Below are 18,572 nucleotides of genomic sequence, written 5' to 3' on the forward strand. Positions count from 1 at the left end.
CTGACCATAGCCCTAAGAGGTGGGACTGCTGTTCAGCCTTTTTAAGAAAGGAATTGGTGCCAAAATGGTGCAAAACAAAACCTCCCTTTCCAGAGAGTTCCTCCAAGTTCTCAAAGAGACACCTGATGGCTTCAATTCTCACCTGTCATTTGATTTGTTCCCCTTTTTTCCTCAGACATTTATAAGTATACTGACATTTCCTTTTGACCTCAAAAAGGTCTCTTAAAATGAAATTAACAGGAAAACGTTCTAAACTGAGATGGATCTATTGATAGGGGTTAAGGTCTCTATCCTGTATCCCTGTCCCCAATTCAGATTGTATGTCACATTTTAGGTGTGAAGGAAATACAAGAATGTGATTGTAGAGACACGGGATTGATTAATCAGTGGTGTGTTTTGTTTTGTTTTGTTTTGTTTGAAAGGCAGAGTAGACAGTGATTTACTTGGACATGAGCCTTTCAAGGTTTTTTGTTTTGTTTTTTTGTTTTTTTAATGTTGGTGGTTTTCTTTGCTCCTAATTAGTCATTGAAGATTTTATTTAAAACTCTCTTTAAAACACTTTTTCTGTTAAAGATCTATCTTAACAATGGTGTTTGTCTCTTTTCTATCCTCTTGAAGGAGGAAGGTTTTCTCGTTGGGGAAAAAATTCAGACCTAGATTTAGGCTAGGTTCTATTCCTTTAAGAGGCTCACTTGGTTCTTGTATGCCTTCATGTAAACTGCCTACTAATCTATTATGTAAATAATCTTTCCTTTAGAATACCACTTCAACTTTTTGTTGTCATTCTGAATGGAAGGCTTAACAGGTTTTCAGTAAGGAAATTTGAGATATTTCTTAATGCGTTAGTTGTGTCTAAATGTTAAAAGACATGCTGTGTTTTAAATTTTTCAGTATCAAAATTTTGGCAATGTAATGATTCGGGGTGCTTGGTTGTCTTAAAGAGTGCTATTGATTTGACTAAGTTATCTGTAGGAAACTATTACTGAATTATAAAATGTAATTGTACAAAGAAGCATAATATATCTTAGGAAACTCTTGGGGATTATTAATGCATTTTGTTCTAGCAATTACCACAGTACTGTTTTCATTTTTCTTACTGTAAAAAAACATAGAACAAGACTTACCGATTTTTCATTAATAGTGAATTTTCACTAAGCCTTGTAAACTCTGGGGTCTGGAGCATAAGTCTTAGATGAACATAGGTGACTTTAAATCATTAAATAGCATTTTAATGCCTTTTATAGGAATTTATGACATGTAAAGTGCCTTCACTTATTTTTAATTTGAGCCTCATGACAACCTTATGGCGATTAGCAAAGGAGTGATGATGTGGTTCTTTTGAGATTCTTTAATAACCATTGAAATGATTATTTTTATGCTGGTGTGTGATTTGTAATTACAACCAGTAGTTTGTGTCCTAATGAAAAGGTGTCATATACAGGATAATTGGCTAACATTTGAAAACTTTATACCTTACGGCATTAACTTAACACGGGGAACTGTGATTACCCAGAACAAAGCTTCTTCCAAGTAAATTCAAACAATGTTTCTTTTCTCACCATCACTGAATTAGTCTATTGTTTGCAAACAACAGCCCTGATATAACTAAAATTGGTTGCATTCTCTCCTTTATATGTTACATGGTTCTGGCCAAACTGTGAGCAGTGACCCAAGTGATGAACAGGTTGAGATCACAACTGTAGTGAATCCTGACTTTCTGACTTTAGGTATAAAAATGCTGTATGCCACGAATAACTTGACTTGCATTCCTTTTTAATTTAAAAAAAAAAAAAGAAAGCATAAATTGACTTTTTAAGATGTCACTTAAAATTGCTTTTTCTCAAAATGCTTTAAAAAATATGTTTTATACTCTGTTTTGCCAGGGGCGGTCACTCCTAATGTGTCAACATAGTTTAATACCCAGTTCACATTTGTTTGTAAAATTATGACTGTCCTGACTGAGCGTAGTCAATCAAGTATTTTCTTTTTAAGAATTACGTTCCTTCAATGATAGTGGAACAGGAGAAAACCTAGTGACATTCAAAGATACTCTTTAAGTAAAACAAACTAGCGTTACTAACTGAAATCGCTTCTTACATACTGAAATTAGACAAATTGAGCATACACTTGTAATGCTGATGAAAACACATTTCTGCATAATTTGATTTTCAGCATTGTTTCACTTACACATTAATGGTGAAACTTCTGAAGAGAGGGAGGGGAGTGAATGGTTATAGGTGGAATTAGAGTTTTTATTGGGATTATGTTGAAACTTGAGTGTTAAAAAGTTGACCATTTTTTTGAGGGTTAAGATTATTGAAGAGAGAGAATGATGGAGGATTAATTTGTAAACTCAGGCTTGGGGACAATTTAGGGCTCTAATTTACAAAGCTCTGAAAATTTATGTAGATTGTAACATCTCTTAATTGCATCTGCGTCCAGTTGTATTTACATAATGATATTGAAGATCTGTGCACAGGTTGAGTGAAGCAAATTCTGCCCCTTTCTCTTTTTTTCCTATGAACGCCATGCTGCATGTTTTCTCAGAGAAGGGACATAAGGAAGAGATTTTGTTTTGGTTATGATTTACTCCTTTTTTAATGGATACTTGGTTTACTTCCTATCTTCTGTTTTTCTTCTCCTTATGAAAGTTCTGGCGGTGAGCATTTCATGGTCTTTTTTGGGTTTAATATTTCCAATATTTACTCATAGAATTTGATTCCTGTACGTTAAAGGAGATTTGCTTTAGGTGTTTACATAGTTATTTTTAGCTTTATGATAAATATCTTTTTCTTTTTTTTTTTTTAACGCTGTACTTTGTTATGGCTGTCTTAGTAAAAGAAAAAGATAAAACACACTGTGTATTCAGGTGTGTCAGTTTAGTGTGGAAGGCCTCAGATACAGAAATGTGTGATTAGCATGTGGTGAGGTTTTATTGAAATAACTTCTTATGTTTCTTCGGCCATTCCATTATATTTGTACAATTGCTGACATAATTTGTATTGTGATGCTGTTTTGGTTTTGTCTATGGCTGTAACAGATATTTGAGTCAAACACCTTGGAATACATCATTGAATGTTTATACATTTTATGAAAAACTTCCTCTAAAACATACCTTGCATAAATGTAGGTTAAGTGCAAATTGTATTAAAAATGAAATTCGTGTGTGGGTGGAGATTACTGTAGGGGCCTTTTGAGATTTTAGTGGAGAGATTGGATCAAAAGGGTTTATTTTAGTATGAGTATCTAATGTGAAAGAGCATCTGTATTAATTGGTTGGTTATATAAGTCTTAATCCACTCTGGCCTGCAGGTGATTGAAGTAGCCTAGTTGTTAGGAAATCTTAATTTACATTAGATTTACCGTAAGTCTGGGGCATATTTCTTAAAACATATTTTTTCTCACTTTAAAAGATTACACCTAATTTTAATTTTAATTAGCACCCTGGTAATTGTACAACGTAGTATTTACAGGTATTTGGCAAATTAATGGACACCTGCTTCCATATTTCTGAGTCCTGTAAAACATATATTGGTGAAGTGTGTTGCATAAGAGTTTTCAAGAAGTATTTTGTTGAACTAAACTGTAAATGAAAAAATACAAATTCCTGATTATTGAATCTTACAGAAGAGTTTAAAAGCCCCTGCTTTCCTTGTCTCTGTAGTTTCAGAGATCCAACTGCTCTTTTCTTCTGGTTTATTCATTTAAAGAAAGAAAAGGTCCATTTTCCCTTCGAATTGTGTGTGATCATTTCTATGCTGAACTGGATTAGAATGTGACTTTTAATGGTGATTTTTACCTTCATTTCACACATTAAGGTGTATATTTTAGAAAATATACGCTGTTGATTTTATTCCCAACTGTCCTCACAAATGTCCCTTGAATGCAGGATTTCCCATGGAGTTTGTGAATTAATGGGGTTGGGGGTGGGGTGGGGAGGGCAGGAGAGGGAGGATCAGAAGAAGTGTGGAATGTGGAGGCTAAGTTTAGAAGTATCAGGAACGATTTTGAAAATCAGAAGTTTGTATCAATTGTCATGAAATTCAGAGGACTAAAAAAGAGAAATCTGGGGTTGTGTTTATGTACAAGGGAGGGCACTAATCAGAATTACAATTTAGCTTCTTTATTTGAGGTAGAACTCTGGAGCCAAGTATAGCAATATAGCCCTAACTCTTTAAGGGTTACCTTGTTGTCTTTTGCTGTGCTTTATTACCAAAAAAAAAAAAAAAAAAAAAGGTATGGAGTAGACATTTTAGTTCCATTTACATTATTCCAGCTAAGATGAAGTCCATATTTGTCCCGTTTTTATTTAATCTCTTTAATCAATGAAAATCTAGTTACTACAATAGAGTTGAAATAATGATGATCTTAGGTTGATGAAACCACTTTGTATTTACTAGTACACTTGTACATTCACTGTCATCTGATAAGGGATGCAACCCTTTGTTTTAGTAATGTACTTTCAGGGGCTGTGTGTTTTTCTGCTGGAATATTGAGGAAATTAAATTCTTATTCAACAGTACATAGATAGAATAAATTATGGGGTTTTGCAATTGCTAGTCATTTAAACTATTTATATTGCAAATATAGTCCTTAAAGCTAATTATTTTGAATGGAAGTGTGTCATCCCCTAATTTTATTTCTTGGCTAATTTAAATATTAATATGTTATCTTGGTAGAGCTGCATGTTTTAAACATACTTTTCCAGAGTAACTCAAATATTAATTTTTAGTGCTTTCAAATACTTTTTGAGCCAGTTTCAAAATATTATAAGATTGATAGTGTTTAATAATGCAGTAAATTTAGGCAAAGTACCTCTTTATTTTAGAATTCTTTTAAAAGTTCATGGTATAAGGCACCAAATATATACCCACGTCTATGTATATATGGTAAGAGAAAGGTTTAATGATGATTAGTTGCAGATGTTTATTTAGCACTATTGTCTTACATGAAGTTTTATTTTTTTATATTTTTTTTTTTTTTCAACGTTTATTTATTTTTGGGACAGAGAGAGACAGAGCATGAACGGGGGAGGGGCAGAGAGAGAGGGAGACACAGAATCGGAAACAGGCCCCAGGCTCCGAGCCATCAGCCCAGAGCCCGACGCGGGGCTCGAACTCACGGACCGCGAGATCGTGACCTGGCTGAAGTCGGACGCTTAACCGACTGCGCCACCCAGGCGCCCCTGAAGTTTTATTTTTTAAGTTTATTTATTTTGAGAGAGAGCAAGAGAGTGGGGGGGGGGGGGGCAGAGAGAGAGAGGGAGAGGAAGAATCTCAAGCAGGCTCTGCGCCATTAGGGGTTCAAACTAATGAACTGTGAGATCATGACCAGAGCCGAAATCAAGAGTCATATGCTTACCGGACTGAGCAACCCAGGTGCCCCAGGAAATTTTATTTTTATAATTAACATTTTGGCATTCAACTTGAGTATGCCATATTTATAACATACAGTTTGTTGCAATAAATGTTACCTTTTGTCCGTGTTTATAATAAATAGAGCCTCTATTCTAGTTGTTTTCGTAATTATCCATAGTATTTAACTGGCTATTCTGAAAACATATTTGATAGCCAACTTTTTAAAGCTGTTGTGAAATGGCATCTAGTTCATGATTTATTATTTCATGCTATTGGGGCAATGCAGTGACTTGTGACCTTGTGGTCATCACATGTCAAACATTAAAGCTCTACCAGTTTGTTATGGACAGACTTTGTTATTGTTGTTTTCATGTTCTGTTGTTTTGTTTTGTAATTATTGGGGATTTAGGGCTTCTTTAATTTTAAAATGACTTAAATTGCATTTTTGTGGCTTAAAAAAAAACACTCAAATTCCTTTCAATTTGATTGCATTATTTAGTGTTAGAAATCGTGGAAAAGAACTAGACTTAGAATGAGAAGACTTGAATTCTGAGGCTGAGCAGAGCCAGTCTTTGACCTCTAGTGATTAGATATTGTGGAGTCAAAGTACTTTCCCTATAATTATATATGAATTATTTTCATAACATGCGTGTGTGTGTTTCTGTTTCTAAAATTCTACATTCCTCTTAACCGATCACCGTGGGTAGGGAATAGTGCACTAAATTTGGTCATTTGATTTTTTGTGTTCACTGTCATATACAAGACGAAAAATGGACCTGGATTTGGTATTTTTGTAAGAATGTCAGTGGTGGTGAAGAGAAAATACTGTGTCAGTACTGTTGTTGGTTGTGCTAGAAAGGTGGGGCTCTTGAGTTCTCCGAGCTTGTTGTATGTGTTGGGTACAGTGATTTTAGATTAGAGCTTAAAGGCTCTTGAGAGCTCATCTGCTCCCACACTCTTTTTTTTCCAGATGAGGAAATGAGACCCATAGGAAATGTCTAGAGATACATCGCAGAAATAGTTGTGTTGCTGGGAGGACTATCCTAATTCTCAGTTGTCTGAGTTCCCTCGCAGGCTTCTCTTAACATCCGGTCTCTAGTTCTAGAGACGTGACACTTAATACAGATTAGCCAGGTGTTTTATAAGAGTTGCTGTGAATCACCTAGCTCAGCCTTGAAAAAATGTACACTATCCATATTCTTAACTGTTGTTTAACTCTCTTCTCTGCCATCGGTGATGAACATGGATGATGTGGCAGCACCATGCTAAGGGCTTCATATACGTTCATCTCATTTAAACCTCTGAGCAACCCGTGGAAGTTTGTCATTGTAGTTTCTGTATTAAATTACTGACTGTGCCATTATCTATGTAGCGTGGAAGACCGGTGTTATTAACTTAATTTTACAGGTGGGAAAATGAGACATTGAGAGAGAAAAGAATAGTCAGAAAAACTTAATACTCATCTGAAGGGGAATGTTTAATACTGTGTAAGAAATTTCCCATGGGTCTTTAGGAGTTTTTATTTGTCATCTGTGACTCTTTAAACAATATATATAGGAGAAATGGGATCAAGCCTCTGCTCTCCTGTGCGTATTTGTGTAGTCATTTACAGCTTTCTGTCACAGTTTCAGCTTCTGTAAAACAGTAAGAACACCCAGCATTTTTGCCTGACAGGATTTGTGCGTGGATGTTTACTTTGAAAATTAAAAAGTACTATAAAAATTCAAGGGAGGATTTTTAAAGCTCTGCCAAGTCTCCTGAGCTCAAACCAGCATGACCCTCATTGGCTAAGTACATGAGGACATCTGTGCCTGTGTTGGTATTTCCTATTCATCAGGCTCTAAGACTTTTACAGTGTCTACTGTGTGAGATCCTTAAAGGGTCATGGATCCCAATTTCATAAGGACTACTGTATTTAAAGCTTTCAAGGGCCAAGATAATTGTATTTACATTATTATTATTTTTAGTTTTAATTTTGTTTTTTTGTTAGCTTGTCAGCGCATTTTGTTAATTAGATAGGTCATTTAAATTTAATAGCATATTGATAACCTCAGCGACATTGTTAGGTTTTTATTAATAAATGGTAGAATGCCCCCTTGATATTTTATTGTCTGGTATTCTTGTAAAATCAAGCATGTGAAGACTCATTAAAATTTCATTAAGAAACTTTAATTTTCCTGAAAATGAGAATGAAGTTATTAGCATTAATTTTTTTCACATTTATTTAGCAAAGCTGTGTGAAAAGAGTTTCTGACTATATTGAATACCAGAATTTATCCTAAGTGCATAAATTTGGATTATGTAACTCACTTGACTACAGTTAATAACTCTTTATTGATCAAGTGGTAAAACAAACAAATTTGATGAATTAAACCAAAGTTATAATTAACTTTTTTTATATCACAAAGAACCAAGTACAGAGACAAGTTAAATGGCAGTTTGAAATGGTAAACATACCAGTGTAAAATATAACTTAAGTTCATAGGCAGCTTTTTTTAAGGGAAACATTAAAAAATTTAATTAGAACTTTATGTGGAATTTGTCATTTGGAATCCAGCTGAGTTGTGTTAAGGACAAAGTGTGACTATAAAATAGATTGATTTTTTTTTTTAACAGAAAACCAAAATGAATGTTGTATTTGTAAGTTTCTACCTTTGAAGAGCGTATGTATTATTCCCCTATTGAAATTGCCTTCAGACGCACCTTGTAAGCCATAAAGGAAAACTGGACTCATTACAGTATGGTAATGCCTGAATGTTCTTTCTTAATCAGAAGATGTATTTATTCGTTAACTTGATCATTTACCTTTTACCTTATTTATGTGATTCCAAACGATTTCAGTATTTCCAGAAATTTAGAAATTTAATCTTCTCTCACATTATAACATTTGTTTTCATTGAGATTATTTAAAAGAACCCATGTAGGTATTTCTATAGATGTTTAAATGTGTCTCAAATATCCCTGGAATAAATGCCTAGCTTCCCAAATGACCAGTCTGAAGTGGATGGTGCTCTGTGGTTAAGGTGTTTTGTTTTCTTTACAGTTAAGATTTGTTTTCTTTAAGCTATTCAAGAGCCTTCTATATTCTCTTCTGTTCTATTCTAACAGCTTCTATGTTCTCTTTTCTTGACATAGTACCAAAAAAAAAAAAAGATATTACTCACCTGTAAGCCTGATTTTTTCATATTTATGTTCAAATAAGGTACCTTTCTTTCCCTTGGAGTTGAAGGGAATTTGATGACAGGAAATATAAAATAAATGTAAGTTCCTACATGTAATTGCTCATCTCCCCAAAGGTTTAATTTCTCATTCTAGTCCTCAGTGTATCAAGGAATTAACTACTTGACGATCATTATGGCAAGAACAACTCCAAGTACACTACAGTTATTTACACCCATAAAAGAGTTCAACAGAGAGTTAAAGCTCCAATGTAAGATTCACATATTAATTTACATATTATCTCTTATTCCTTATAATCTAAAAAGAAATGTCTTGCTTGAAGTAAAAGTACTTTTTTAAAAAAAAAATTTTTTTTAACTTTTATTCATTTTTGAGAGACCAAGAGAGACAGCGTGCAAGCAGGGGTGGGAAAGAGAGAGAGGGAGACACAGGATCCAAAGCAGGTTTCAGGCTCTGAGCTATCAGCACAGAGCCCGATGCGGGGCTCAAACTCAGGAACCATGAGATCATGACCTGAGCAGAAGGCAGACGCTTAACCAATTGAGCCACCCAGGTGCCCCCTGAAGTGAAAGTACTTTAAAAAGTTAAGTGAATTTTGGGGCGCCTGGGTGGCGCAGTCGGTTAAGCGTCCGACTTCAGCCAGGTCACGATCTCGCGGTCCGTGAGTTCGAGCCCCGCGTCGGGCTCTGGGCTGATGGCTCAGAGCCTGGAGCCTGTTTCTCCGATTCTGTGTCTCCCTCTCTCTCTGCCCCTCGCCCGTTCATGCTCTGTCTCTCTCTGTCCCAAAAATAAATAAACGTTGAAAAAAAAAAATTAAAAAAAAAAAAAAGTTAAGTGAATTTTGGTTGTCACTATTTTCTAAATTTAGCGGTGTTTGTTATTTACAAAATGCTAAGATTGGAATAGATCCCGGCCTTTGAATTTGTAAAGATCTATGCAGTGGAATTCATAATAGGGTATATACCTTTTATAACCATCCTGTTACATTCTGTTTTCCTATTAGGTAAAAAAATATTTCTTACTACTAAGCAGTTACTAAGGTTTGGTGTCTGTGAAGTTTATGGGTACTAGATTTTAAATATAATAAGTATTCTTAAAGGGAAGGTAAGAAAAGTAGGTGAAACAATCTCTAATTTCATACATGAGGCATGAGTGACCCTTTAATTGGTAATGTCATTTAACAGAACTGTATACACAGTGCTTTGGAGCTACCACAGACATAGTTAAATGAGAAAACAGTAAATGAAGGTGGAGGAAAAGTTAGAATTCAGAAACCCATGGAAAAAGAAAATGAAAGTTCTCCATCCCACTTCAAGCCTCCGGTTAAATTTCTGGGCCCGGGTGTCTCTGTATGAGCCCTGGGAAATCCTAAATAAGCAGCCTAGCCACATGGTGTTAAAAGGAACTGCAAAGGCTTGTTCTAGGAGAGGAGGTCTTGAAGATGAGTGGAGTGGGAGGTTTACTTACCTCTAAGATCCTTCCAGCTGACAAGCAGCAGCGAACATCTGTGCATGTGGACATTTATTACGGTCATTTATCACATTCATACCCTCGCTTTATTTAGGTCTCCACTTAAATGTCAACTCCATAGGACACCACCTGACTGCTCTATCTGAAATAGTAGCATCTTTCACACACAGTTTCCTTCCCTTCCATATGAGACGGATTGTGTCTTGTCCGCTCACCTGCTAGAATGTAAGCTCCAGGAGAGCAGTGATAATGTCTGTCTTGCTTACTCCTGTATCCCAGCAAGTAGAAGAGTGTCTAGCACATAGTGAGTCCTCAGCAAATACGTGTTGAATATATAAATAAACAAAATTGACACATATACCAAGATGATGTGTGGTGATGGAATGCACCTCTGTCTTTGCAGAGAAAAGGAAGTATCAGCAGACAGTGAGTATCACTAAAAGGAATTGTACACGTTATCCCCTCCAAAGAGGAAATTGGTTTTAAGATGGACATGTGTTTTTGTATACACAGAGTCAGAGTACATTAAGCAAATGTGTTTTTAATTGTTGACATCCTATAAATTTGTTTTATGACTTTGAAATGCACTGCTTTTCATAGTTTCTTAAAACTCTGGTACATTTACAATTGAACAATTTAGGGTAGCCAAAGCTTGGCAATAAAGTTTGAGGCTTAGTTTTGTTTTATTTATCTTGTTCAAGATTGTAACCTTTAACATTTTTTTAATGTTTATTTTATTTACTTTGGGGAGAGAGAGAGAGACAGACAGACAGAATCCAAAGCAGGCTCCAGGCTCTGAGCTGTCAGCACAGAGCCCGACTTGGGGCTCGAACTCATGAGCCCTGAGATCATGACCTGAGCTGAAGTCGGAACCTTAACCAACTGAGCCACCCAGGTACCCCCAAGATAGTAACCATTTATAGCAGAAGCTGTCCTCTTTATGTTTTTCAGTTGTATAAGAATTGGGTTTATTCCAGCAGATATCTAGCATACACGTTTGTGTTGATCATCCAGAAAGTCGGGCAAGAAACTGATTTGCCCATTTTTCATGTAAGTGTGTGTAATTACTGACTACTCTGAAAGGTACTTTATTTTTGCTTGAATTCTAAATTCCATTTCTCCAGCGTATTTATGTTTTAGATTTGACTTATTGTGTGTATAGTTTTGACTTCTACCTGTAGTATATTTCAGCCATTCAAAAGGTTAGTAAGATGAGTTAGTTATCCCTTCTAAGAGTTGTAGGAGAATTCAGCCTAATATGGTCAAGACAGTCACAGGAAAGAGAAAATGCAAGGTAAGTACTATTAGCTAAAGCTGGAAAATCAGATGAGGTCATTTAAGAATGAACAGCTTCAGGGTTTAGGAAAAAAAGAGAGGAGGACCAAGGACAGGGCTCTGGAAGGCATCCAAAGAGAGCAGGCACAAAAGATAGTGAATGAATAGCTTGAGAATTAGGAGGCAGCAGGTTTAAATCTGGGTGGGAACAGAGTAGTTCTTGCTGTCAAGTCAGCTGTGGTACAGGAGAGAGAACAGAGTATCCTAAACGCCAGAAACTGTTGTTGAAGCCCATCTTGCAATTATGTAAACATTCTGAGAAGTCAAAGAGAATCTGTGAAACCCTAAATGGAACAACAGAGCTGGTGATTAGTTTGTAATTTTCTTGTTTTAAAGAATAAACCCTATATTGGAGAGCCCAATCAGTTTCTGGAATTGAGATTAACATATTGAAATGGATAATAAATATAATTCTGAGACCACAGAGACCCTAAGACTGGGTTGGGGTAAGACACGAAGGCGGGAAACGAGGAAGAAATTTAAGTTTGTGTTCCCCAAGAAATCAGCACAACAGGGGCACCTGGGTGGGTGGCTCAGTCGGTTAATTTGTGGGATGGAGTCTGGCTTGGGATTCTCTCTCTCCCCCTCTCTTTGCCCCCCCTCCCCACCCAAATAAATAAACTTTGAAAAGCCAACACAACAGAACACAAATCTGGCCATCCCTTAGTTTGAACTGTTATCACCTCAATAGTCTCTTAGTTGCTTTCTTGTTCTTCTCCCTTCTCAATCATTCAGCATCAGTACTGCCAGATTATTCCTACAACACTGCTTTCAGTATTATTCCCCTAAGCCAAAAATGTCTGTGGTTCTGTTGCTCATGGCCTAGTGGTTCCCCATGTTCTTTCCACTGCAACCCTTATGCCAATTGTGGTGCATGGCAAGGAGCCACAAGAATACTCCAGAACCCTTGGAGGATTTGGGTTATGCACAGCTTCATACAACTCTGCTCTTCTGTCTTCTCCAGGAAAGCATATCTGAGTGTAAGTAAGTGAATTCACAGGGAGAGTCTGTGGACTGCTTCTTTTTAAATAGTTTTTATTTATTATCATTTGTGGGGTGCCTTGGTGGTACAGTTAAGCTTCTGACTCTTGATCTCCGTTCAGGTCATGGTCTCACAGTTTAAGTTTGGGCCCCCCCATCGGGCTCTGCACCATCAGCACAGAGCCTGCTTGGGAGTCTGTCTCTCCTTCTCTCTGCCCCTCTCCCACTCGCTCACCTGCCCTTGCTCTCTTTCAAAATAAACTTTAAAAAGTCATTATTGTTTCTCCAAAAGCCCTTCCAAAATTTGTGAAATTGTGTTCATTAACTTGAGTAAAATTATACCAAGAAAACACTGATAGATAAATAAACTTCTTCTATCACCTCTTCTTTCGTTTTTCTTCCTCCCATCCTGCCTGTGTCCCCTTATCTGGCACGTGTCTGTGTAATCTTAGAAGCATAAACACACACATGCAAGGTATTCTGGGTTGTTTGCTGGTAAATAAGTACAGAATCCTCACACACCAGTTTGTCTGCAGCTTACTGTGCTCACCCAGCAGTACACCCTGAACTTCCTTCCAGATCAGATATGGATCCTGTTGTATTTAATCGTTGTGCAGTATTCCATGCAGGTTGTTTAAAGATTTTTTGCCACTACAAACAGGACTCCAATAAACACCCTTTTCTGTGAATACTTAACATGTAGCAACTTTGTTTCGAAGCATGGATTTCTACCAAGGTCTGGTTGCAGAGTCAGTGGTGTATATATTTCTTTCTTTCTTTTTTTTTTTTTAATTTTTTTTTTAACATTTATTTATTTTTGAGCCACGGGGAGACAGAGCATGAATGGGGAGGGTCAGAGAGAGGGAGACAAAGAATCCGAAGCAGGCTCCAGGCTCTGAGCTGTCAGCACAGAGCCCAACGTGGGGCTCGAACTCACGGACCATGAGATCATGACCTGAGCCGAAGTCGGATGCTGAACCGACTGAGCCACCCAGGCGCCCCCCGTATATATTTATCTCTAAATTGCTTTTCACAGGGATTACCGCAAAGCACAGTCTAAACTGGCAGCATTTATATATATATTTTTTTGCAATGAAAATACAAAAGTGATTACTACTAACATTTTTGCCACAAATCCTAAAATTGATCACAGCATACCAGTGTGCTGTATGATGGAACTGAGGATTGTTGTGGCCTGAAATTCAGAGTCCTCCTCTCTGCTTTTAACACTGTGTAGCCTTCTAGACCAGTTTAACCCCCACTTTCTACACTTTTATGTGCTGTGTGCTATATACTGCTCACCATACAGTTCTTTATACCTAACTGTGATTAGCACATAGTAGATACACAATAAATATTTGTTAATACTGGTTTTTTTTGTATATTTCTTTTTTTTTTAAAAAAAAGTTTACTTTAGAGAGAGCACTCATGTGCATGAGTTGGGGAGGGGCAGAGAGGGGGAGAGAGAGAATCTCAGGCAGGCTGTGTGCTGTCAGCACAGAACCCCATGCTGGGCTTTATGTCACAAACCATGAGATCATGACCTGAGCTGAAATCAAGAGTTGTTGGCTGCTTAACTGACTGAGCCACCTAGGCACCTCTCCTTGTGTATTTTTTTCTTGAACTCTTGTACTAGATCTGTTCATAAGGACAAGGACTGTTTTTACCACACCACTGGCACTTAAGATACTCAATTTAGGTTGGCTCTTTGAACAAAGAACTCCTACAGAAGAGGAAGCAAATAGCATGGCCTTGCCTTTAATCATATATTTTAGCCATTTAAGGGCAAATTGGAACTGTAAGAATCCTGTAGCAGCAATAAGAACAGCCCTTGTGTTGAGCTGTTACAAGATGTGAGGCTCAATTCAAGTTGCAAAGGATGGAGCAGTGCGCAAGGCTGTGTTGTCTCTGTCCTTGCAGACCTTCTGGTCTGTGGATGTTACACTTAAAGATTTGTAGGTTACATTAAAACAGTGGTAAGGGATTTCAGCTTCTTTCCAACAGAGGCTATGGAGTATTTATCCATTTGTTCAATGCCTGCTCGGCCGGGCACTTAACAGAAAGCCCAGGGGCAGCCAGACCTTTGTTGCAAGGTGGCGAATGGACCAGGGTAACTGCTTGTGCATAGCAGACTTGTTTCCCAAACCATTTCTGTACCTGTGTATAGAAGCAAAGGGGAATAGAGTGGTTAATGTTAGCATATTCCTTCTTAGGAAAAGGTGGCAATCCTACTTGCTATCCAACACACAAACCACTAAGGAGTGTATTCCTGTCCCTGTCACAGAATTCTAGAATTCTAACTGGAGCCAATCTTGATATCCCATCCTTATTTTTCACCTGTGGAAACTAAGGCCTGGTACAGTTCTTAAAAGACAAGCTAGTATACTGGAAAAAGGAAAAAAATAAAAACCAAGACAACTTGAGCACCCTCATCTTTATTCGGGAAGGGGAGAAAGGGAATTCTGGGACCACCCCTCCCCCCTGCTCCTGGCTAAGCTCACTCTCCCCACCCCCTCTCCGGGGGGGGGGGGTGGTGCTCCGAACGGGCAGAGGAGGTGAGAGAAGGGGGAGGGCCAGGGGTGCCCATGTCAGGAAGGGGCAGCTAGCATGGTATTTGCATGCAGTGCCTGGGTGAGAGGCTAGGGGGTGCGCCCTGAGGGGCCCTGCGGGCAGATGACAGGTGTGCATGTGCGGATGGGGAAGTGCAGGGGTGTGGGGCTTCTGGAGGCTTTTCTCTTCTCTGACTTGGCTGTGGGTCATAATTAGGAATTGCAGTCAGTGTGTTTGGGTATGAATCTGTTTAACAGTTCTGTGACCTTGAGCAAGTTCATAATCCTATAAATCCTTGTTTCCCTTACCTTTGAAATGAAGACAGTGAAATAATGTATATAAACTGCTTTAGCAGGTGTCTGGCAGTTACAGGATGAGATAACTCCTTGTTGTCAAAGTTGATGCTCAAGAACTCTGTCCATTGTGCCATACCAGCCTATTCTTTTTTTTTTTTTAAGGTTTATTTATTTTTTGAAGGAGAGAAAGAGTATGAGTGGAGGAGGGCAGAGAGAGAGAGGGGTACACCGAATCCAAAGCACGTTCCAGGCTCTGAGCTGTCAGCAGAGAGCCTGACATGGGGCTTGAACTCACGAGCCGTGAGATCACGACTTGAGCCAAGTTGGATGCTCAACTGACTGAGCCACCCAAGTGCTCCCATACCACCCTATTCTTAAGCTTTTTTTTTTTTTTTTTTCCATTAACTGATAGTTCTTTAACTGGCTTCATCATGATCTTTCACGCTAAGTAATTATGCTTATGTAATGGAGACTTTAACCTCTGGAACCATTATCAGATTTTTTTTTTTTTTTTTTTTTGACCATAAGTTTGAGGAGGAACTGGAAAATGCGTACGTGATTGATGTTTTGTTAAGAAGCCTCCTGAGTGCTTCCTGTCTGGCTTTCTCCCACTCCTGCCTGCCCCCGCATCCTCACCAGTGTTCCTGTTCTACTACTTGAACCCCTTAGGACCTTGATTAAGGTAAATTGCAGTCAATGTCTGAAGAGGAGCAATCTTATTTTTTGACAAACTCTGGGGGTATTATGAGTTCATTGCTCCTATTTGATCTCTTTGTTTATCGTTGGCTTCTTCTTAAAGAGAACATTAGCTTTCTGAGAGTCCTATTACAATACACAGTTTCTACCTCTTCACAGAAGGACCTCAAAATTAGTTGTTTTTTCTTTTCTTTCTTTTTTTTTTTTTATGATTTAGTCTGAATTAAATCCCACCATGAAAAGGACATTCTGGATGTAGATTTTCAAATACACAATTGTTTGTGTCCATATCTGAAGTTGCTACATGTGACTGAAGTGCCTTGCAAGTTCTTGAATTGATCAAGTCACATATTTCAACCTTATTTTGCAAATTTAAGTCACGTAATTAAGGATTCGTTGAACATCTCTCGTATTTTATTTTTTTTAATTTTATTTTTTTTATTTTTTATTTAAAAAAATTTTTTTTCAATATATGAAATTTATTGTCACATTGGTTTCCATACAACACCCAGTGCTCATCCCAAAAGGTGCCCTCCTCAACACCCATCACTCACCCTCCCCTCCCTCCCACCCCCCATCAACCCTCAGTTCTCAGTTACATCTCTTGTATTTTAATATCAACAGGAGTTTCCATGTTGAGGCCCATCTTTTAGAAATAATTTTTTTTGTTCAACTTTCTCCATTTGTTCAAAGTGTTTGGTGGTTGTGTCAGGTAGTATTTGCTTTATAACAAACCACCCCCAAATTTAGGAGATTTAAATAATAACCGTTTAGTATGCGTCTTGAGTCTACAGGTCAGCTGGGTGGTTCTCCTGAACTGGCGAGGCTCACCTGATGTCAGCTAGGCCCAGTGTGTCTGTGGCAGCTGGCTGGTTGACCGTGGAGGTGAAGGCTGACAGCCACGTGTCATTTTTCAGCAGGCTCTCCAGAGCTTGTTCACAGTACACAACAAGAATCCAAAAGAACCAGCAGAAGCATGCAAAGCTTCTCAAGATGTAGGCTTGGAACAAGTCTTACTTCCACCAGGTTCCATTGGTCAAAGCAGGTCACATAACCAGTCTGCTTTCAGGAGATGGAGGGAGTGGCAAAGGCATGACTATTGGGAGGGTTTGGGGGGGCGTCTTTTTTTTTTTTTTTTTTTTTTTGGCCATCTGTCACCGTAGTTATAGGAATTGGGTGCATTTGAAATTCTGAACCTTTTAGTTGTTGATATTCTGATTGCTTATGAAACTTTCCTAGGGTGGAAAAGCAGAGTCAGTATGACCAAAAGGATAAAAGCTTGGAATTTAGAGACTAACTGGGGTTCACATTCCAGCTCCATCACTTATTTCTGCACAAGTTATTTAACCTCCCTGGTAAGCACTTCATAATGGTTGTTGCGCCTGAACCTCAGATTCTTCATGTGTAATTTATTGAAAAGAAAGGGCTAGGCCTCTGTTAAGTATGTAAATAATTGCTTTTATTCATGCAAAATAGAAGAAATTGCTTTTATTCCTATCCCCCCCCCCCCCCCCAGTCAAGGTGCAAGACTCAGTCCCTTCCTTGGAATTAAAAGAAAGGAAAAGTGTGTTAGGAAAGAGGAGAAATTGACTAATAGTGGCCTCAAAATGAACTGACTCCTCGCTGGGTATTTTCCTGTAAGAAAAGAATGGCGGAGACCCATTTTATTAAGAAATAAAAAGGCCTGGGTCTCCTTGGGTAGGATTCACTATGTTTCATGGGATGAGAGTTGAAACATAAGATATAATCCAAATCTAGATTTTGTCTTTTTTTTTTTTTTTTTTAAGAATTCTGGCCCCTCTTAGACATACTAAGTGCCTTAACACTAGATTGGGGGTTTGTCACACCTAGAAATCACTTAATTTTCTCCATCCTCCTAGTAGGAAATGGAAAAGGTCACGTACAATACTCACACAAAGAGCCTCATATTCCAGAATTCAGGTAATCAGAAATGTTAACTGGAGTTCTTATTGCCTCTCTCCAGAGAGGTCCTAGGTAAGTGTTCTCAAAGAACTGAGAACTGACTGAACCATCTCTGGTGTTAGCTAATTGTGTGAACCCAAGCAAGTCAGTTGCTATTAGCCCCGTAGTTCCCTTTCATGTTGATAATTATACTCTATTCTCAGAAAGGTTGGGTACACTTTTTTGATAAATGATAAGATATTTTAGTATGGACAGTAAAAGTCTGTGGCTTAGAAGCCGTTAGTGATTTTGTTTTTTTTTAAAGATTATATTGGTTTTTATGGATTTCAATCTTTGTTGTTGTTTGCGTTTTTTGTGGCATTTTTTTTGTTTTGTTTTTGTTTTGATCAACATTTCCCGTTCCATTCCTTACAAAGACCATTTTCAACTATAAAAAAAGGTGAACTTCATCTTCTCCAAACATATTTGAAATGCAGGGATATTTTCCCAGAATGTGCAGTGCTAATTTCATGTTCCTACATGTTTGCAAAAACCAATAAAAATAGATCGTGCTGAGAAAGGAACTTTAGTTTACAAGGATAGTTAATTGGAAAGGAGAAAAATTTGACAAGTAAAGTTCAGTGCTCAGAAGGAGGGGTCATCAAAAGATGGCAGTAGAAGAGTGTTTCTCCCCAGTATCACCTGCTCATATGGCAGGTCAACAAAGGTATTACTGAGGACTTTCCACCTGTTGAGTGTGGCAGTCTGTGCTCTGGCGAGGAAAGAGAAATCATACGTTCTTCCT

General features: G+C 37.8%; 1 protein-coding gene across 8 annotated transcripts in view; it reads left to right on the forward strand.

Moving 5' to 3' along the window:
* NR3C1 (nuclear receptor subfamily 3 group C member 1) overlaps positions 1-18,572 on the forward strand; it is a 164,186-nt gene that overhangs the window by 51,652 nt on the left and 93,962 nt on the right. The window lies entirely within an intron of this gene.

Source organism: Puma concolor, chromosome A1 (assembly GCF_028749965.1).
Source record: "Puma concolor isolate L17-30 chromosome A1, mPumCon1.1.hap2, whole genome shotgun sequence".
Classification (NCBI taxonomy): Eukaryota; Metazoa; Chordata; class Mammalia; order Carnivora; family Felidae; genus Puma; species Puma concolor.